Genomic DNA, 22,167 nt, shown 5'->3' on the forward strand with positions numbered 1-22,167 from the left:
AATCTGTGTAAATTATAGATAACTTATGAAAAAACGTTTCTTAGGCCGGGCGCGGTGGCTCACGCCTGTAATCCCAGCACTTTGGGAGGCCGAGGCGGGTGGATAACGAGGTCAAGAGATCGAGATCATCCTGGTCAACATGGTGAAACCCCGTCTCTACTAAAAATACAAAAATTAGCTGGGCATGGTGGTGCGTGCCTGTAATCCCAGCTACTCAGGAGGCTGAGGCAGGAGAATTGCCTGAACCCAGGAGGCGGAAGTTGCGGTGAGCCGACATCGCGCCATTGCACTCCAGCCTGGGTAACGAGCGAAACTCCGTCTCAAAGAAAAAAGAAAAAACGTTTCTTAAATCTAGAAAACAAGGGCAGGCGCGGTGGCTCACGCCTGTGATCCCAGCACTATGGGAGTCCCCAGCGTGGGGAGGGAGGGAGGGAGGGGTGGGGATCACCTGAAATCAGGAGCTTGCGACCATCCTGGCCAACAAGGTGAAACCCCATCTCTACTAGAAATACAAAAATTAGCTGGCCGTGATGGGGAGGACCTGCAGTCCCAGCTACTTGGAACTACAAGTACACTCTCTTTCCTGAGGCAGGAGAATCGCTTTATCTCAGGAGGTGGAGGTTGCAATGAGCCGAGATCACACCACTGCACTCCAGCCTGGGCAACAGAGTGAGACTCCATCTCAAAAAAAAAAAAAAGGTAATCGACAATGTTTTAACTACATGTTATAAAGACATTATCTTGATTTTATGGATTTTTTTGTTTTGCTTCATCTCACTTAGCAGTTTTTTAAACACTTAAGTTTCCTTATTAGAGTTCTAGAAATTGTTTTTTAGTTTATTGATTTTTATTTTTGAGATAGTGTCTCACTTTGTCGCCCAGACTGGAGTGCAGTGGCACAATTTTGGCTCACTGCAACCCCTGGCTCCCAGGTTCAAGCAATTGTCATGCCTTGGCCTCCCTAGTAGCTGGGATTACAGGCATGCACCACCACGCCTGGCTAATTTTTTTTTTTTTTTTTTTTTTTTTGAGATGGAGTTTCACTCTTGTTACCCAGGCTGGAGTGCAATGGCGCGATCTCGGCTCACCGCAACCTCTGCCTCCTGGGTTCAGGCAATTCTGCCTCAGCCTCCTGAGTAGCTGGGATTACAGGCACGTACCACCATGCCCAGCTAATTTTCTGTATTTTTAGTATAGATGGGGTTTCACCATGTTGACCAGGATGGTCTCGATCTCTTGACCTCGTGATCCACCAGCCTTGGCCTCCCAAAGTGCTGGGATTACAGGCATGAGCCACCGTGCCCAATTTTTGTATTTTTAGTAGAGGCGGTTTTTCACCATGTTGGAAAGGTTTATCTCAAACTCCTGACTACAAGAGACCTGCCTGCTTTGGCCTCCCAAAGTGCTGGGATTACAGGCATGAGCCACTGGACCTGGGCCTTTGATTTTTTTTTAAAAAATTATTTTTAATGTATTGAGGAGGTATACTTGTGAGTTTCTGACATGCGTATATCCCATAGTGGTGAAGCCTGGGTATTTCATTGTTGTGAGTTATCAGAAACCTATGTTCAAGAGGACTTGGTAGTTTTTTCCATGAAAAGCAAATCTGGGGGCCAGACATGGTGGCTCATAGCTGTAATCCCAGTGCTTTGGGAGGCTGAGGTGGTTGGCGGATCACTAGGTAAGGAGTTGGAGACCAGCTTGGCCAACATGGTGGAACCCTGTCTCAACTGCCACCAATTAGCTGGGCATGGTGGTTGGTGCCTGTAGTCCCAGCTACTTGGGAGGCTCAGGCAGGAAAATCGCTTGAACCTAGGAGACAGAGGTTGCAGTAAAGTAAGCAGAGATGGCGCCACTGCACTCCAGCATAGGTGACAGAGTGAGATTCCATCTTTTTTTTTTTTTTTTTTTTTTTGACGGATTTTCGGTCCTTGTTACCCAGGCAGGAGTGCAATGTCACGATCTCGGCTCACCGCAACTTCTGCCTCCTGGGTTCAAGCAATTCTCCTGCCTCAGCTTCCTGAGTAGCTGGGATTACAGGCACGTTCCACCATGCCCAGCTATTTTTTTTTTATTTTTAGTAGAGAAGGGGTTTCACCACGTTGGCCAGGATGGTCTCAATCTCGACCTCATGATCCACCCACCTCGGCCTCCCAAAGTGCTGGGATTAGAGGCGTGAACCACCATGCCCAGCAAAACCTTAACCCTTTTAAAGCTCAGTTTTGCTAAGTAATCGAAAAGGGTACTTGAATTTCATCGGACAAAGGAGTGTATACAGCTTATGGGTGTGCACACATGATGACATTGGTCATATCTCCATTGCCACATGATTACACATTAGAATGGCATCTTTAGTGACCAGAAAGCCAGTGTTATAGAAGGTATAGGAGGCACTCTTGGACTTGAGACAAGAACATTGTTGTGTAGAAATATCATTGATTGTGTTAAAATTATTCTCCATGGGCCAGAGAATACATAGCATGGCCTTTAGAATGAGATGGGCTTTGATTGGACGCAAGAATCTCAACACTTGCTAGCTGAGTCACATTGGACAAAGTGCTTCATCATTCTGAGACTCAGTTTTTTTTGTTTTGTTTTGTTTTGTTTTGTTTTTGAGACAGAGTCTCACTCCATCACCAGGAGCCAGGCTGGAGTGCAGTGGCCTGACCTCAGCTCACTGCAACCTCCACCTCCCGGGTTCAAGCAATTCTTCTGCCTCAGCCTCCCTAGTAGCTGGGACTACAGGCAAGTGCCACCACACCTGGCTAATTTTTTTTATTTTTAGTAGAGACAGGGTTTCACCATGTTGGCCAGGATGGTCTCGATCTCTTGACTTTGTGATCTGCCTGCCTCGGCCTCCCAAAGGGCTGGGATTACAGGCGTGAGCCACCATGCCCGGCCATTTGTTTGTTTTTTGAAATGGAGTTTTGCTCTTGTTGCCCAGGCTGGAGTGCAATGGCGTGATCTCAGCTCACTGTAACCTCCGCCTCCCAGGTTTAAGTGATTCTCCTGCCTCAGCCTCTTGAGTAGCTGGAATTATAGTGATGCACCACCATGCCTGGCCAATTTTGTGTTTTTAGTAGAGACAGGGTTTCTCCTTGTTGGTCAGGCTGGTCTCTTAACTCCTGACCTCAGGTGATCCACCCACCTCAGCCTCCCAGAGTGCTGAGATTACAGGCATGAGCCACCATGCCTGGCCTAAATAACATATTCTTAAAAGTTGCATTGTCCTACAATATCCATTTCCCTTGCATATTTAGGAAATTGAGGATTTTTTAACTAAAATATGCTGACATATAGGAAATAGGATGCAATATGTGCAGAAATGTTTTAGACACAGTTGGAGGTTTCCAAAAGATTTTGTGCTGGGGAGGCTGCTTGCTACAAGCTCCCAAAGCTCTGGGAGGACATAGTATCCATCCTCCCTCAGCAGAGGCTGTGAGATGAGAAGCCCTGGGGAACACCCGAGCTTTGGGCTTTTAGCATAGAGTGTTCAGGTCTTTAAAGTTTGAACCTGTGGCACAGAGAGATCACAAGTCTTTGGCTTCCTGTGACCTTTGCCTTCCTTGCCAAAAGAAAATATGACTCTCCAAAGCAAGAAACTTGAGGGCATGGGTCACCCTAGCCCTGGCATCTACCCAGAACATGAGAAGGAAGGAACAGCGGTCCTCCTCCAGTGACATCACAGGACTGGCACAGGCGGTCACTGTGCTGTGTGGATCACCTTCTGTGTTGGGCAACCTGAACCCCATCTGCGGGAATGCGAGGAGGAAAATACAGAAGTCTTTACGTGAGCGCTGAGAAGGCAGATGCAGCAGAAACCTCCAGGAGGTAACTACCCAGTCTTGGACCTATGGTGGAGACAGAGCATATTGGTGATCATGTGTACTTACATGCTAGGGTCACCAGGTGGCACTATGACCTCGTCTGTGGCTCTGCAAAGGAAGATTTGGAAGGAGTTCATAACAGCTAATGTTTAACAAGCCCCTACTATTTGCCAAATCACTCACCCCTGGCAACACCCTAAGGAGCTGGGGATTCTTATTATATATCTTTTATAGAGAAGGACACGGAGACATAAAGACGTGAATTATCTTGCTCACATCACTCAGCTAATGAGTGGTGGAGGCCAAATAGAACCTAACAGTGTGGCTGCAGAGCCCACTTGCTTTGATCGAACAAGTGTTTATTAAGCACCTGCCATGCTCAAGGCCTTGTGGATTAAATACAGTTATGATTAATGATATAACAATGACAAATCACTGACACATTTTAGATGCAAGATTTTCTTTTTTGTAGGTTTGAGGCACAGAACTATGTATCCAATAATAGTGAAATTGATCCCACTAGTTATGACAGAAATGATGATACATTTAAATGAGTTGGGTGTTTAGAATCCTTGACAGAAACTGAATGAGGAATGAAATTGTTTCCATGTCACACAAGGTGAAACTGAGGTGAAGGGGGTAAATTAATTTTGCATGGCATGAAGTAGAAGTACAGGAATTTGAACTTGGTTCTGACATTTTCTGAGGCCCCCATGCTCTTGACTGCTATAGACTGAAGCATCACCTTGTTTTTCCACTCACCCAAGAAAATTTTTTTTTTTTTTTTTTTTTTTTTTTTGAGACGGAGTTTCACTCTTGTTACCCAGCTTGGAGTAACAAGTGCAATGGCGCGATCTCGGCTCACCGCAACCTCCGCCTCCTGGGTTCAGGCAATTCTCCTGCCTCAGCTTCCTGAGTAGCTGGGATTACAGGCATGGGCCACCGTGCCCAGCTAATTTTTTGTATTTTTAGTAGAGATGGGTTTTCACCATGTTGACCAGGATGGTCTCGATCTCTTGACCTTGTGATCCACCTGCCTCGTTCTCCCAAAGTGCTGGGATTACAGGTGTGAGCCACCGTGCCCGGTCATTCAAGAAACTTTTAAAAATTTTAATTATCCAATAGGTTGGCCTTCATTATGAACTTCTGTTCCCGTTCTGCAGGTGAAGCCCTTTATTGTCCTGACCCAACAGTTCCTGTCCCATGACCAGGGCCTGCTCACCAAGGAGTCCCAGCAGCACATAAAGTCAGTGTCATCCCTCATGCGAGTACCTGAGGAAGGTGAGTGAGCGCAGACAGACGGGGCCTGGTGCCCTTGAACAATTCCTGGTCTCTGCTGCCCCACGTCTCACAGGGGGCTGTGCTGGGGAAAGCATAGGCAGTCACAGTACTGGCTTTTTCTTCCTTTTTCCTTCCATGCAAGTGGCTTAGGGATGGAGTAGAGTAGTTGAATTATTTGATAAAAACTGCTGTCTTGGTCAGAAAGTCAAAAAGAATCATTGCTGGCATGTTAACCTAAAGAAAAACAACCAGACAAGTGCCCAGTGTTTCTTCAAAAGGCTATTTATTATCCTGCAAAATTTAGGCAGGGGGTTGTGACTCATGCCTGTAATCCCAGCACTTTGGGAGGCTGAGTCGAGAGGATCACCTGAGGTCAGGAGTTCAAGACCAGCCTGACCCACATGGAGAAACCTTGTCTCTACTAAAAACACAAAATTAGCCAGGCATGGCGGCACATGGCTGTAGTCTCAGCTACTCAGGATGCTGAGGCAGGAGAATTGCTTGGACATGGTTGTTGGAGGTTGAAGTGATCTGAGATTGCACCACAGCACTCCAGGCTGGGTGACAGAGGGAGAGTCTGTCTTTAAAAAAAAAAAAAAAAAAAAAAAAATTATTTTGCAAAATTTGAAACAGAAATCAAAATCAGCAGCTTCTAAATTATTTTTAACATGATTCATAATTAGAAATAGATTTTATATTACATATATAGTTCTACATTTTTGAATGAAATAATAAAATCATTTATTTTACAAGTAATACTTTTTTTATTCTCCTTCATTTGTTTTGAATGCTTTGTGCAATCTACAACCAATAGTAATAATTAAATCATTCATTATATTAAACATTATCTTTTCATTTAAAATGATTTCATAAATGATCTTTTGTTTTTGAGATTATATATGTGTATATATGTATATATACATATTTTTTATTGCATTTTTTTTTTCTTTTTGAAAGAATGTCTCACTCTGTTGCCCAGGCTGGAGTGCAGTGGCACAGTCTTGGCTCACTGCAGCCCCTGCCTCCCAGGCTCAAGTGATTCTTCTGCCTCAGCCTCCCAAGTAGCTGGGGCAACAGGTGTATGCCACCACACCTGGCTAATTTTTGTATTTTTAGTAGAGACGAGGGTTTCACCATATTGACCAGGCTGGTCTCGAACTCCTGATTTCATGATCCACCCACCTTGGCCTCCCAAAGTTCTGGGAGTACAGGCATGAGCCATTGTGATGGGCCTGAGATAAAAAATTTTTAGCAATGTGCTATTAAGAGAAAAACACTGGATATGAAAGAATATTCATAGTTTTATCCTATCTGTTTAAAAATAATGATTGAAAGAATACATATGCAAGTAAGTTGAAATTATTTTGGTAATACTTTGCTGCATTTTCTGAATATTGACAATCAATATGCATTATGAAGTTATATGGATAATATAAAGTACTCACTGTGTGCGCCAGACCCTGGGCTCAATGCTCTACATGCATTTTTATTTCGTTTCATTCTCTCCATAACATCAAGTAGTATAACCAACCCACTTTACAGAATTGAAACTGAGGCTCAGAGCCTGAAAGTTAAATGCCTGAGGTTGCAGTTAATAAGAGGTGGAGCTGGAACTGAAACCTACATGTATCTCACAACCAGTTTATGTTCTGATGGTAGGCCAGTCTGCTTCACAGAGAGTGGAATAGATGGTGTGTGCCTGCTAGGATGGACCAGGTATCATTGTAGGTAATAAGCAGCCCCCAAAAATGGAAATTTACAACACTGAAGGCTCTTTTCCCACTCGTGCTGCACATCCTCCATGGCTCTCCTGGGCCCTGTGCTCCACATCCCCTCATCTGCCAGCAAAATAAAGGAGCAGCCTCTATATGGGATCTATCAGTGGCTCTAAGAGATGAAGGAAAGGGTGGCCAGTCTGAATGACTTCCAACTCTTTTGCCCCAAGTTGACACACTTCACTTCCACTCACATCTCCTGAGTCAAAGCAAATCCCATAACTACGTCCACCTTTAAGAGGCCCAGAGTAGAACCTGAAATACTTAGTAGACTCCATTAGGGCCACCATACGGTGTCAGCCTGTGTGGGAGACTGTGGAGGGGCAGAGGAGGAGAGTGGGGAATTGATGGGAAATCACAGCAGGACTGAGTCACCTCAGATTTGCTTTATCCTCAACCAGGTGGAATTTGTCCCAGAGCTGCACAAAATCAGCAGCAGCAGCCACTGCCCTGCCAAAGTGTGAAGCAAGGGACAGGGCATCATCTGTGGGGGGCAGTGGTCAGCCAGGCCTGGTGACTCTACTTGGTGGACAGATGATCCTACACCTGCCACCTCTGATGGATCCACTGCCTCTGTGCCTGTTTGTCCTGCCGGTGCTCCAGTGGCTGCCCCAGCATCCCAGCCTAGGCCCAATGCTGCTGAAGACAGACCTGGCCCCTGAGGACCCAGGAGACCTACAGGACTCACTCAGCTGTCCCCAGGAGTCCCCAGACCCTCATTCTTATCAAGGACCTGGGAGCCCTAACCTGTGGCCCTCTGTCATCAACAATAAATGATGATTTGCTACTGTTATGATCATCACTGCCTTTAGTGGCCAAGGACCTTCCAAGGTGCCAGCTCTGGAAGGAAAGATGTCCTTGGGAGGTGATGACACTCGGTACATGGGTGTTCAACAGGTTGCTTCCTCCTATCCTCAGACAGCCTTTGACACAACCATTGACACTCCTGTTGTTTGGAAGAAAACCAGCCTAGGTCTCAAATCTAAGGTGCCTGGCTCTGCTTCCACAAGAGACCTGCCTGCAAGGGAGGTTGACCCTGGCTTTGGGGAGCCTTTCCTGGGCTACATGAATCACCTCCCCTGTTTGAGGCCCCAAACTCTGCTCATATATCCTGCCTTGCCCTGTCTCTGCTTGGGCTATAATCAAGGTGACCCAACAACCCTTCATGGACATCATGGTACTCTCTGCCATTCACTTTCGGGCTAATCTGACTTCCACACTCACTTACTTGTTCTCTCCTTTCACAACCAAGACAACCCAAATCTAGGGCTCTTTATGCAGGTGACAGCATATGAATAGAATTGAATGCCATAGTTGTGTTATCCCTGTTTCATTTTGCCTGTGTCTCAGGGTTGCTTTTCTATTTATGATAAAGGCATTTGTAGCATGAATAGAATATTTGCAGTTTACAATAACTTTACATCATAGTAAATGGTAAAGACACTGAAAGCAGTGATTTTCAGCTGCGAGAGGCCTGAGTGAGTTTGAGCACACTCTGTGTGATCAGGCAGAAGCAGGCCTTTGGGCAGTTTAGCTGAGGATGGGGCCAGGAAAGATGATGGACAGAGGGGGTCTGATCTGCTCACCAGACCCCTGGGTCCTGCCCACCTGCCTGGCACTCCCCACCCATCACTCATGGTCTGCCAAATCCTCTGGGTATTGTGACCAAATCCCCCAGGAGAGAAGCTGACCAACTTTGTCTCTTGAAATGCACAGATTCCTTGGCCACCCCTGGGAAGTCAACCATGAGAGTCAACATGGTTTTCTCCCCCTCATTAGAGTTCAGAATTAAAAGTCCACCTTCACAGGCAGTAAGATAATATAGATGAGTGACAGCATCACCCTATTTCAGATGTTAACATGGCTAGGTGGGTTAGGGGTGATTTGAGACCACACAACCTTGTGCCACAAAGTGGAATTCCTGGGCCAGAGGGAGACATTTGATTGTCATGTTATGATCTTATCACTGAGTATAAAAGCAGTCTTGTTTCATTTTGGATTCTTTCTTATGTTTATAGGAAAGAATGTTTATGTTTATCTGCTTTGAATTTCCAAGCATATGATATTTTTTGGATAGCTTTTAATCATTGACTTTTAGCACAATTCTATGATCAGAAACATGCTGAGTGATTGGACTTCTCTGAAATATGCTGAGATTTGCTTGATGAACAAGATAATTGAGTTTAATTTTTGTAAATGTACCATGCATAATTAAAATGAATGTTGTTCCACATCCCCTCATCTGCCATCATCAGAGATAAAGGATGATGGACGCTGGCTCCGTGGATGTGATGGAGATGCTTTAGTATTGGGACCTTCTGCATCCTTCTGATGTTTTGTTGCTTAGAATATGAATGGCTGAGAGGGGCTGTGGAGCCTCCCACTCTGCTTGTGTTTGAGGTTCTTCCTGCCATCCTGCCATCATTTGTTTCTTATGTTTTGCAGCCAAGACTGTGAGAAACCCTGGGAACTCAGGAAGGAAGGAGCCACTCAGAAGCAGGGACAGGGAGCTGGTGGGAAAGACCAGAAGTCAGGTCTGTGATGGTTCCAGAGAGGGCCTGTCCTTAGGAGTCAAGTAGGGGGCCTGAGATGGGGCAGGGGCATTGGAGGACACAGGTGCTCCATGGAATGTCCACTGTGAGGTACCATGTTCTGGGGCCAGGGATTGGTGGAGAGGGAGTATAAAGCCCCAGGGTTGCTTAGGCAGTGCCCAGACGGGAGAAGGTTTGGTGGAAACCAGAGCTCTGGTCTCCATCTAATTGCTCCTGAGCCTCCTTCTTTCTTGACCCACATATCCTGTTGCTTCCCTGATAGACTTTCTCCCTGACTTGTAGCTGAACCTCCCACTCTCGCTTGAAGACTTAGTTTAAACCGGATCCTTTCTCAGACCACTTTCTCCTCCCCCTCCACCGTGTGCCCAACAGTCCCCTTCCCCTCCCTCCCCTTCTCTCTCATGCCCCTCTCCAACTCAGATCCCACCCCATCCCCATCCCCTTCCTTCCCCCAGCCCTAAGCCACCGCCATGTGTCCTGGCCACCTCAGGGCACCCTGAGAAGACCAGGAGATGCGGGTGCAGTGGCTGCTCTTTTGGCTTCTCCTGTTGGAGTTTCCCACCCATCAATCCACCCTGGTGAGTAGATACTGGACACTTAGGGTTTCTTCCTTGTTATTGGGCTATGTCATATGGCACATTACACAGTGCAGGCCTGTAATTTCAGTGCTTTGGGGGGTTAAGGTGGGCAGATTACCTGAGTCCAGAAGTTAAAGACTAGCTTGGGCATCATAGCCAAACCCCATCTTGACAAAAGGTTCCAAAAAAGATGAGTAAGGCCTGGTGGCTTATGGCTGTAGTCTCAGCTACTGGAGAGGCTGAGGTGGGAGGATCGCTTGGGCCCAGGAGTTGGAGGTTGCAGTGAGCCAAGAACACCCACAGCACTTTTGTCTCAAACAAAATGAAACAAAACAAAGTGAAATGTCATTTGAGTTTTGTGTCATCTGGTTTGATGACTTTTTAGGAAATTCTGTGTCATCCCTGATTTTGCTGTTGGGTGCTGCCTCTAGGGAGTCTGTGTTGAGTCAGTGCAATGGGAGCTGAGAAGCCCATCAGATGGAGAGGAAAGGGCTGCACCTGCTGGGAGATTTGCAATGCGGGAGTCACTAGGAGTGACAGGACCAGGATGTGAATGACTGTATTGTCCTTTGTTTTGTAAAGTGTGTATGGTGTAAGTCATTGATTGACCCAAAGAAGAAAGGGTCTACAAGTCCTTATGCTATCCAAATATAAAGAAATAACAGGCATGGTGTAGTGGCTCACTCCTATAATTGGGAGGCTGAGGTCAGGAGTTCCAGACCAGCCTGACCAACATGGTGAAACCCTGTCTCTACTAAAAATATAGAAATTAGCTGGGCATAGTGGTAGGCACCTGTAATCCCAGCTACTCTAAAGGCTGAGGCAGGAGAATGGCTTGAATCCAAGTGTCAGAGGTTGCAGCAAGCCGAGATTGTGCCATTGCCCTCCAGCCCGGGCAACTGAGTGGGACACTGTCTCAAAAAAAAAAAAATTTTTTTTTGTTTTTTTGGTTGGTAATTTTTCTTTTTTTGAGACAAACTTTCCCTCTCGTCTCCTGGGCTGGAGTGCAATGGTGTGATCTCAGCTCACTGAGACCTCTGCCTCCCTAGCTCAAGTGATTCTGCTGCCTCAGCCTCCTGAGTAGCTGGGATTCCAGGCCCTCGCCACCACACCTGGCTAATTTTTGTATTTTTAGTCGAGACAAGGTTTCACCATGTTGGCCAGGCTGGTCTGGAACTCCTGAACTCAGGTGACCCACCGGTTTCAGCATTCTCACAGTGCTAGGGTAACAGGCATGGGCCACTGTGCCTGGCCTTTTTGTGATTTTTTTTTTTAGATCATCAGCTATTATTAGTGTTAATGTATTTTATGTGTGGCCTAAGACAACTTTTCTGCTTTTAATATTGCCCAAGGAAGCCATAAAATTGGATATCCCTGCTTTACATCAAGAAAAAAACACACTCTACATTTGGAATGCCTAAAAACACTACCAGCCATGCAAAAACCATGAGACTGGTAACTTCCAATCTGTTTTGAAACAGTGGAATCCCCTGGTGATATCTGAGGGGTGTGGTTTCCTCTTGGAGGAGGTTGATGGTTTCTAAAGATTATTATTATTTACTGAAATATTATAAATGTCATTGGCCTTTTCATTATTTGGACTATTATTATTCCAGGCGGTCAGGTTTCTACTTGATCATTTGTATCCTGGGCATGACTTTCCTCGTGTTCTGTGGAGGTTGATCACTACTGTGTTTCTGGGAGTTTCTGTAGTTGACCTTTTCCTCCGAAGAATTATCTTCCATGTGAGTACAGTAACTTCCTGTGGAGGTAGACTTGTAATCACAAAGAAGAAATTATTTAAAACAATTCATGGTTCTTGACTTTATTATGAATATTTGCTTTTACCAAAAACATCAGGGAAATGATTTATTAGCGTAAGAATTATAAAAATATCTGCCATTTACATTATGAAAATTAAATAGGTTGATGTTTGTTTAATAGAATGTCAGCAGAGCTTTGGGTCAAAAATAAGTTTTTTTTTTTTAAAAAACCTTTGTGCTCTTTATCAGAAGTGGAGTGTGAAGTTTTGGCACTTAAATAGGAAATTCTGTCTAAACCTTTCTGCTTTATAATTCTATTGTATGGCTGGAAGGAAAGCTTTCACTGTCCTCTCTAATGGTTCACTGCAGAAATGAACTAACAACAGACAGCTTAGCAGGAGAAGAAAAGCATAGAACAGGCACAAATATGGGAGCCAGGCAAAAAATGAGACTGCAAGAAGGGTCAGATGGTTAAAGAGCACCCTTTTTTCAGGGGCGAGGGAGATAGATGGAGATGGAGGCAATTTATTGGGACAGCAAATGAATTTTAAAGGAAATGAAAGAGTCCAAGGAACAAACAGTTGGCCTGAGACAAAGTTCCTCTGAGATCAAGGGACAAGGAGACAAACTGCAGGAAGGTGAAGGGCAGAGCTGCACTGCATCTCATGATGCAGAGAAAGCCCTAGAAAATCTGTTGGAACTGCCCTTCAGATAATCAGTGGAAAGTGTGTCTGGGCAGGGTAATTTTGAATGATATCATCCAAGTGCATGTTCCCAGTTGCAGGTAGAGAGGGATCAGTATGTCCACAGTCTGTACTTGATAGGAATTTGGCTGCTACGTTGTGCCATCATTTGCGCTTTTCTGTCCATTGGGTAAATTGAGCTCTACATTTTCTCTTGCCTTTCATAACAGTAAAAACGTCTTTGTCTGGGGGCTGACCCTCCTTCTGAACAGTGATCTAAGAAAAAAGCACTAATCCCACAATGCTGTTTTATATTCCAGGGAAGAGGAAGTATGTTTTATTTTTACAACCTAGATAATTACCCACCCTTCGGGACTGCCTTTCAAGTTACGTAGAAAACAGAAAATAGATGAATTATGAAGATATCTAGGCACATTTAACAGTCTCTCCTTTTTTTTTTGAAATGGGGTCTCACTCTCTGGCCACGGCTAGAGTGCAGTGGCATAATCTCAGCTCACTGCAACCTCTGTCTTCCAGGTTCCAGTGAGTTTCCTGCCCCAACCTCCCAAGTAGTTGGAATTACAGGCATGCACCACCATTTCTGGCTAATTTTTGTATTTTTGTTATAGATGGGATTTCACCATTTTTGCCAGGCAGGTCTTGAACTGTGAACTCAGGTGATCCACCTGCCTCAGTCTCCAAAAGTGCTGGGATTACACGTGTGAGCCACCATGCCCTGCCGCATTTATCAGTCTTTACCTCACTTAGTCCTGAACAGAGAATTGTCAATGTAAATTGGGGGAAGTTTTCTTTTTTTTGACAGAATCTGGCTCTGTCACCCAGACTGGAATATAATGGTGTGATCTTGGCTTACTGCAACCTCTACCTCCTGGCTTTAAGTGATTCTCCTGCCTCAGCACCCCTGAGCAGCTAGAACTACAGGCAGTTGCCACCACACCCAGCTAATTTTTGTATTTTTAGTAGAGATGGGGTTTCACCGTGTTTGCCAGGCTGGTCTCAAACTCCCAATCTCAAGTAATCCACCCACCTCGACCTCTCAAGGTGCTGGCATTACAAGCCTGAGCCACCATGCCTGGGGAGGGGATGTTTTTTAATGTGTCAGTTCTGATTTTAACTCCCAGGTAATACAAATTTCTGGAAGTTAAAATCAGAAAAAACAAATTCTACAAAGAACTTGAAAGATGTTCTTTCAGGCTGGGCATGGTGGCTTTTTCCGATCATCCCTCTGCAAGAAAGGGTAAGTTTGACAACTGAGTAAGTTTTGTTTGTTTGTTTTCCTTGCTTTTGGGCATAGTCTGCCCGGTCAGGACGTGGATGTATTTTTCTCTCCACAGCTCTGTGCTCAAGCCTTGGAGAGGGAGATGGCCGAGAGGAAGCCTGCCTACAAGCAGCACAGGTAGGTCATTGTGATGGATTTTTTTTTTTCTTTTTGAGTTGGAATCTCGCTCTTCTCTCAGACTGGAGTGCAGTGGTGCAATCTCAGCTCACTGCAACCTCCAATTCCCAGGTTCAAGCAATTCTCTGCCTCAGGTTCCCGAGTAGCTGGGATTACAAGCATACACCACTACACCTGACTAATTTTGTAATTTTAGTAGAGACAGAGTTTCTACATGTTGGTCAGACTGGTCTCGAACTCCCGACCTCAGGTGATCTGCCCACCTCAACCTCCCAAAGTGCTGGGATTGCAGGCATGAGCCACCATGCCCAGTTGTGATGGTCACTTTTAAGGATGTTTTTGGGTTAAGATGAAGCTTTGAGTGTCTAGTAAAGAACGTGGTGTTTTAATTCTTCTTCAAGTTAATTCTTTCTCTGTTTTCTATATGGGAAAGGAGGAGAAAGCAGAAAGTGCCAGAGAGACACATGAGTGAGGAGCCAGCCCAGAGATGCCTGTGCCTGGAGAACGCTCTCTGGAGAGGTAGGAGCTCCCATGAAGGCAGCCACTTAATTTCTGCTGCACAATCCACACCCTGCTTCTCCTTTTGGGGATGAGGGCTCAGGTGGGGTAATTGTCATATTTCCTGGAAAGAGTTCCAAGCACTTATGAAGAGAACAGTTGTCCCATTGGGTGCCCTAGCTGAATGGCTCTTGGCTGGTCCCCTGTGAATGGTGCAGTTCAGGTCCCTCCACTGACTGTGGACATTGCCCCACCCTGACATCTTGGTTACTTTTAACTGTGAGGATAAGCCTGCAAGGCAAATGGGCCAGCTCCCCTTCCCACCTTGAGTCAGTGTGAAGGCTTTATTTTTCTTTCATTTGAGAAAAGTCACAACAATAGCATTTTCTTTATTTTCTTTTTTTTTTTTTTTAAATGGAGTTTTGCTCTTGTTACCCAGGCTGGAGTGCAATGGCGTGATCTCGGCTCACCGCAACCTCCGCCTCCTGGGTTCAGGCAATTCTCCTGCCTCACACTCCTGAGTAGCTGGGATTACAGGCATGCACCACCATGCCCAGCTAATTTTTGTATTTTTAGTAGAGATGAGGTTTCACCTTGTTGACCAGGGTGGTAACGATCTCTTGACCTCGTGATCCACCTACCTCAGCCTCCCAAAGTGCTGGGATTATAGGTGTGAGCCACCACGCCCAGCAACAATAGCATTTTAAATGGGAGCTGTAAGTGCTGGTGAGAGCAGAGATTTTTGGGCAATGTCTTCGTGGATCAATAAGGCGGTATCATGAGGTCTGTTTTAAGAAAAGAATCATTTATTTGCACTTTTTGGAACTTCCTTCATTCTTTTTGCTTGTTTAAATTGTTTATTGTGAATTATATAACTCCTTTAGTAAGCTAAATATCTGTGTAATCTTACTACTCTAACATTTGAAGTGTGACCCTAAAGCTTTCCGGTGACCCTAAAACTTTCTGGTTAATTTCTTTCTCTCTTTCTTTTCTTTTCTTTTTGAAAACCTTGCTCTGTCTCCCAGGCTAGAGTACAGTGGTGCAATTTTTGCTCACTGCAACCACCGCCTCCTAGGTTTAAGCAATTCTCCTGCCTCAGCCTCCTAAGTAGCTGGGACTACCTGCGCCTGCCACCATGCCTGGCAAATTTTTTCATTTTGTATTTTTAGTAGAGACAGAGTTTCACCATGTTGACCAGGCTTGCCTCTAACTCTTGACCTCAAGTCATCTGCCCGCCTTGGCCTTCCAAAGTGCTGGGATTATGAGTGTGAGCCACCGCACCCAGCCTTCATTTATTTTCTGTAACTCTCACCTTTTCTCATGAATGTTAGTCTCTTTATGTTCATCTGTTCATAAATATTGACAATGCCTGGTGAGATATGGAGGATAGATTCACTACGAATCCACAGAATTTTAAATGCCCCTATAGCTTGAAGAAAAGTAGCAGTCCTGCTCCTGTCCTGGGCCTATAGATGTTCTTCCCATCTATGGCTGTTTCTATTTTAATTTGGAGTCTGTGATCACATGATGGGTGATTTCCTTTGATGTGTACTGGGAGGTGGTCTCACTGACTTGCAGAGTTCTGAGAATCAGAGACAGAACATAAAAGGCCTGGAGGACATTCTCCAAAAAGAAGCTGCAACACAAGTGTGGACAATGGGCTTTTCATGCCTCTCTTACTCGCTGTTTATTTGATACAAGGAGCATGCTCTGGTGATGGCAGTGAGGGAGGAATGAGGATAGACATAGACACTGCCGTGTTGGAAACATGCTTCTTCCTTACTGCGGTATGACTCTGTCTCCCCTGGGGCAGGCTCCCAGCCTGCCTACATTTGCAGACAGACACAGTGGCATGTGGAGAAAACAGTTTGTCCCAATGACTTTTCTTCACTCCCCAGCTGTCACTGGTACTTAGTGGAAGGGTGACTTCATGACACTGATGTGCTATTTTGAAACCTGGAGGATGGAAAGGTGCAGAATCTATCAGCAACAACATAAGGTTCAGCCTGTGCTGTTGATGGTGGGTCTGTCCATCAAATTAATACATTTCAAAACACTTCCTCCTCCTGCCCGCAGGTTAACATGGCTGCAGCACAGCATCCTCACTGCTCAGGATTGCCCTACTCACCCTACCTCATGGCTGACCCTTCAAGGCCACTGATGGCTTGCCAGTCACCTCCTCCATCTGGGTGTCACCTGGGAGCTCAACCATTTCCATCAGCCAAAGGTATTCTGGGACCTCTGATAACTCCTCAACTCCCGTATCCTCTAGGACCTCAGCCACCTTCTCTAGCTAATTTTTGGGGACTACAGACACCTACACATGAATGTCTTCTGGCACCCCTACCACCTTCTCCGTATCCTGACCGTTGGAGACCATGTACACCACCACTCGAGTGTCTTCCGGCATGTCTACCACCATGTCCAGATGATAACCATTGGAGACCATGTACACCACCACTCGAGTGTCTTCTGTCACCTCTACCACCTTGTCGAGATGATAACCATTGGAGACCACATACACCACCACTCGAGTGTCTTCCGGCACGTCTACCACATCTCTAGATCATAATCTTTGGAGACTACAGACACCACTACTCCAGTGTCTTCTGGTACATATACCATTGTCTCCAGCTGGTGATTTTCTGAGACCACATACACCATCCATCCAGTGTCCTCTGAGACCTCAACCACTTTCTCCAACTGATAATTTTTTGATATTACAGGCAGCTCCACCATTTGAGTGTCCCCTCGGACCTCAACTACCTATTTCAATAGAGTGTCTTCTGGTATCTCTTCACCTTCTTGATGATTTTCTGAGACCACAGATACCTCTACCTGAGTGTACTCTAGTACCTCTACCTCTGTCTTCATGACCAACCGACTACATCAGAGGAAACAAATGGTCACTGATGTCCTTCACCCCGGAAGGCAACAGTGCCCAAGACAGAAATTCGGGAAAAACTAGCCAAAATGCACAAGACCACACCGGATGTCATCTTTGTATTTGGATTCAGAACTCATTTTGGTGGTGGCAAGACAACTGGCTTTGGCATGATTTATGATTCCCTGGATTATGCAAAGAAAAATGAACCCAAACATAGACTTGCAAGACATGGCCTGTATGAGAAGAAGATGACCTCAAGAAAGCAACGAAAGGAACGCAAGAACAGAATGAAGAAAGTCAGGGTGACTGCAAAGGCCAGTGTTGGTGCTGGCAAAAAGTGAGCTGGAGATTGGATCACAGCTGAAGGAGTAAAGGTGCTGCAATGATGTTATCTATGGCCACTGTGGGCTTTTCACGAGAAGCTTAATAAACTAAAAACTTTCATGTGTTAAAAAAAAAAAGAAAAAACAAATCTCCTCATGACCTCTCAGTCCTCAGCCACCTCCTTCCCCTAGGTCTTCTCTAGTACTTCAGCCACCTCCTTCACTTGGCTGACCTGCTGTCTCAGCTGACACTCAGCCTTCACCTGACTTGGCCTCAGACTTCACCCCCTCCTCTAGTCATGTGGCCTCTGACACCTCGATCCACACGTCTAAATGCACCACTTGATGTATTGATTTGAATGGTATAAAGTAATTTGTGAAAAAAATTCATCTCTTCTTTTCTTGAGTGAATAGAAGAAATGTCACAGATGGTACTGCAGGGCTTTGCAGTACAAGGCTAACACTGGCTGAGATCTTGGTCAGTTTTGTCAAGTTTCTGAGAGTACTCAGTCAGTTGCATTATTTCCTCATCATGAGTTTGGCAGCAGATATCTCTTGTAGATAATGACAGATTTTTTATTTTTTGTGGGGACCGAGCCTCACTGCATCACCCAGGCTAGAGTGCAGTGGTGCAATCCTGGCTCAGTGCAACCTCCATCTCTAGGGTTCAGGTGATCCTCCCACCTTAGCCTCCAGAGGAGCGGCTGGGACTACAGTCATGTACCACCACATTTGGCTCTTTTTTATTTTTATCTTTATGATTTTTGAGACAAAGTTTCACTCTGGCTGTAATGCAGTGGTGTCATCTCGGCTAACTGCAACCTCTGACTCTTAGGTTGAAGCAATTCTCCTGCCTCAGCCTCCCAAGTCGCTGGGACTACTGGCCCATGTCACCATGCCCAACTAATTTTTTGTATTTTTAGTAGAGACACAGTTTCATCATGTTGTCCAGGACAGTCTTGATCTATTGATCTCATGATCTGCCCACCTTGGCCTCTGAAAGTGCTGGGATTACACACATGAGCCACACTGCCCAACCTTTCTTTCTTTCTTTTTCCTTTTGAGATGGAGTCTTGCTTTGTCACCCAGGCTGGAGTGCAGTGGTGCAATCTCAGATCTTAGCTCACTGCAACCTCTGCCTTCTGGGTTCAAGTGATTCTTCTGCCTCAGCTTCCTGAGTAGCTGAGACTACAGGTTTATACCACCACACCTGGCTAATTTTGGTATTTTTAGTAGAGACAGGGTTTCACCACATTGGCCAGGCTGGTCTCGAACTCCTGACCTCAGGTGATCCACCCACCCTGGCCTCCCAAAGTGCTGGGATTACAAATGTGAGCCACCGTGCCCATCTCTCTCTCTCTCTTTTTTTTTTCTTTAACTTTTTGTAAAGACCGTGTTTCACCATGTTGCCCAGGCTGGTCTCAAACTCCCAGACTCATGTCATCTGCCAACTTAGGCCTTCCAAAGTGCTGCGATTACAGGTGTGAGCCAGAAGCTCAGCCAGAGATTGTGTATAGAAGCCAGAAATAGCAGTTTTGCAGGTGTGTATAGAACCTGAGCTGTTTGGCCATCTCTGTGAAGGATGACACCCGTCCCTGACTTGCAGGGTGTCCTGTGTCCTCCAGCAGAGAGATCCACACCAAAGGGCACAGAACTTGTGACCACCCACAGTGGAAGCACAAGTGAAGACTCAGGGTGCAAAAGAAAGAGACCAAATCTCCTGGTAATAAACAGGAGGCTGTGGAAGAGAAGGTTGGAGCGGGTTGGTGTCACTCGGGGGTTTGTGTAACTTGGGTGGAGCTGCAAGGCTCCTGGCTGGGCAAGAAGTGTGAGCAGGAGCATGGAGGCTGCATGAGGGCCCCACAGAGCCACTGTGGAAGAGCTCAGATGGCTGGGTATGCACAGGGAATTATGGCCTTAGTCCGTTATCTGTAGGAATGATGATTCTTTCCCTGGATGTGTGAAGGCTCTGGATCAGGGTGAATGAATGCCTAGAACTTTGGGAAATTTAACTTTGTTCTGTCAGGAGACACTGTCTCCCCTATATTTTATGGCCCCAGGAGACTAACAATGAGGATGGATCTGGTTTATTGGAGCTGTGGCCTTGGTCTTCAGAATCAGGTCAACTCTGGTGGGGAACTCAAGGCCAATCCTGAGCTGTTCTGGCAGCATCCTATCCCCAGCAACCTCTATCTCCCCTGCAACTCCCAGCTTTGCAGCTCCCAACCTTGACCTGCAAAATCCTCCCCCTTCACTGTGTCCCTGCTGCCTGAGCCCAGACACCAATTCTCAGTGGGGCTCAGAGCCCCAGCTTTCTCAGAAATGAGCTGGGACTGGGACTGATGTGGTTATGAGGTCATGGTGAGGACAAGGAGACCAAGCCCGTAAGGAAAACATCTTGCAAAATAGCTGCTAAAAAGGAGACCTGATCCCTCCCGCCAGTTACATGAAAATATTTACACTCAGAAGATCAGCATAAGATGTTCACTGATGTTTACTAAGCTTAGGGTGTAACAGCTCAGAACCTGGGATTGCCAATCTCTGTTTCAAAAGATAAGGGTTAGCCTCAGATTCTTATGAGATGAAGAGATTATAGGAGTGCATACACAGTTAAACCCTAAGAGCTATATCTGTGATCTGTAGATAATTATTCTTCATGACATATGCAGCCACACACAGAAGTATTCAGTAGGTGTACAGGTATTTTATAGAAGATAAAATATAGGCCGGGTGTAGTGGCTCACGCCTGTAATCCCAGCACTTTGGGAGGCTGAGGTGAGTGGATCACGAGGTCAAGAGATCAAGACCATCCTGGTCAACATGGTGAAACCCCATCTCTACTAAAAATACAAAAAATCAGCTGGACATGGTGGTGCATGCCTGTAATCCCAGCTACTCAGGAGGCTGAGGCAGGAGAATTGCCTGAACCCAGGAGGCAGACGTTGCAGTGAGCTGAGATTGCGCCATTGCACTCCAGCCTGGGTAACAAGAGCGAAACTCCATCTCAAAAAAAAAACAAAAGACAAAATATATATTGGGCAAAAAAAGATCACATGGAAATAAACCAAAAGAAATTTGTTTTCACTATGAAAATGCTTTAATAATGTTGTCTGTACAGCATGGGATGTGGATAGGGAAAACAGCAAGTGCACACACAGAGGCACAGGCCAGAGGGCAGGCTGGGAGCGAATAAAGAGTTCACACCACTTCCCTGCTTTCTCCAGTGACTGGAGGCTCTAGGCCACCTCCTCCTTGAACTTGCCCTCCTCCTCCGCTGTGGTGTCCTGGTAGTATTGTTATTTGAACACCAGGTCATTCTTGTTGCTCTTGGCCTTGGTGAACTCCATCTAGTCCAGGCCCTCTCCCATGTAGCAGTGCAGGAAGGTCTTGTGTGGAAACATGGCTGTGAACTGCTCCAAGATGCACTAGGACAGCTCCTGGATGGCCCTGCTGTTGCCAATGAAGGTGGTGGACATTTTTAGCCCTAGGGGCAGGATGTCACAGACAGCCGTTTTCTCATTTTTGGGATCCACTCGACAAAGTAGCTGCTGTTCTTGTTTTGGACATTAAGCATTTGCGTCCACCTCCTTCATGGACATGTGGCCCCTGAACATGATGGCCACCATCAGGTAGCAGCCATGGAGGGGCTCACAGGCTCTCATCATGCTCTTGGCATCCAACATCTGCAGGGTGAGCTTGGACACTGTCAGGCCCCAGGACTGCTGGCTTACCTGGCTGGTCAGCAGGGCAAAGCTGGGCATGGGGATGGGGCCAGTGGGGGAATGGGACCATATTCACGGCCAGCTTCTGCAGGTCAGAATTGAGCTGGCCTGGGAAGCATAGGCAGGTAGTGACCCCACTAATGGTGGCAGACACCAGGTTGTTCAGGTCACCGTGGGTAGGCATAGCAGCTTTAGAGTTCTGAAGAAGATGTCATAGAGAGCTTCATTATTGATGTGGTAGGGCTCGTCTGTGTTTCCTATGAGCTGATAGATGGAGAGGGTGATATTGTAGGGCTCCACCACCGTGTCTGACACCTTGGGTGAGGGCACCACAGTGAATGTGTTCATGACCCTGTCTGGGTACTCCTCCTGGATCTTGTTGATGAGGAAGGTACCCATCGGGCCTGGCCACTTTGCTGCTTTATTTTGTGTTTTTAAATATACTTCGGGATTCAATATGCTGTTTCTTAATTTTATGTTCGGGTACCTTTGTGTTAGCTACTATATACCTAACAAATGTTTTCTTTTATTTATTTAAAATGTTTAGATTAATAGAGGGCTGGGCAAGGTGGCCATGCCTGTAATCCCAACACTTTGGGAGGCCAAGGTGGGTTGATCACGAGGTCAGGAGTTCGAGACCAACCTGACCAACATGGTGAAACCACATCTCTATCAAAAATACAAAAATTGGCTGGATGTGGTGGCATACACCTGTAATCCCAGCTACTCAGGGGGCTGAGACAGGAGAATTGCTTCAGTTGGGGAGGTGGAGGTTGCAGTGAGCCAAGATTGTGCCTTCAGAGGTGTTGGGGTCAAATATAAACACTCTCTGGCTCCTCCTACACTCTGTTGGGCCTCACA

The 22,167-nt window shown here is 45.9% G+C and overlaps 2 pseudogenes; one reads left to right on the top strand and one right to left on the bottom strand.

Annotated features, from left to right (window-relative positions):
- Nucleotides 1-3,760: 3,760 nt before the first annotated feature.
- On the top strand, nt 3,761-20,875 carry LOC135268230 (acyl-coenzyme A synthetase ACSM1, mitochondrial-like; annotated as a pseudogene).
- Nucleotides 20,876-20,931: 56 nt separating this feature from the next.
- Nucleotides 20,932-21,705, bottom strand: LOC135268231 (tubulin beta chain-like; annotated as a pseudogene).
- Nucleotides 21,706-22,167: the final 462 nt, after the last annotated feature.

The sequence above is a fragment of the Aotus nancymaae genome, unplaced genomic scaffold (genome assembly GCF_030222135.1).
Source record: "Aotus nancymaae isolate 86718 unplaced genomic scaffold, 86718_ANA_hifiasm-v0.15.2.pri h1tg000039l, whole genome shotgun sequence".
In the NCBI taxonomy this organism is placed as follows: domain Eukaryota; kingdom Metazoa; phylum Chordata; class Mammalia; order Primates; family Aotidae; genus Aotus; species Aotus nancymaae.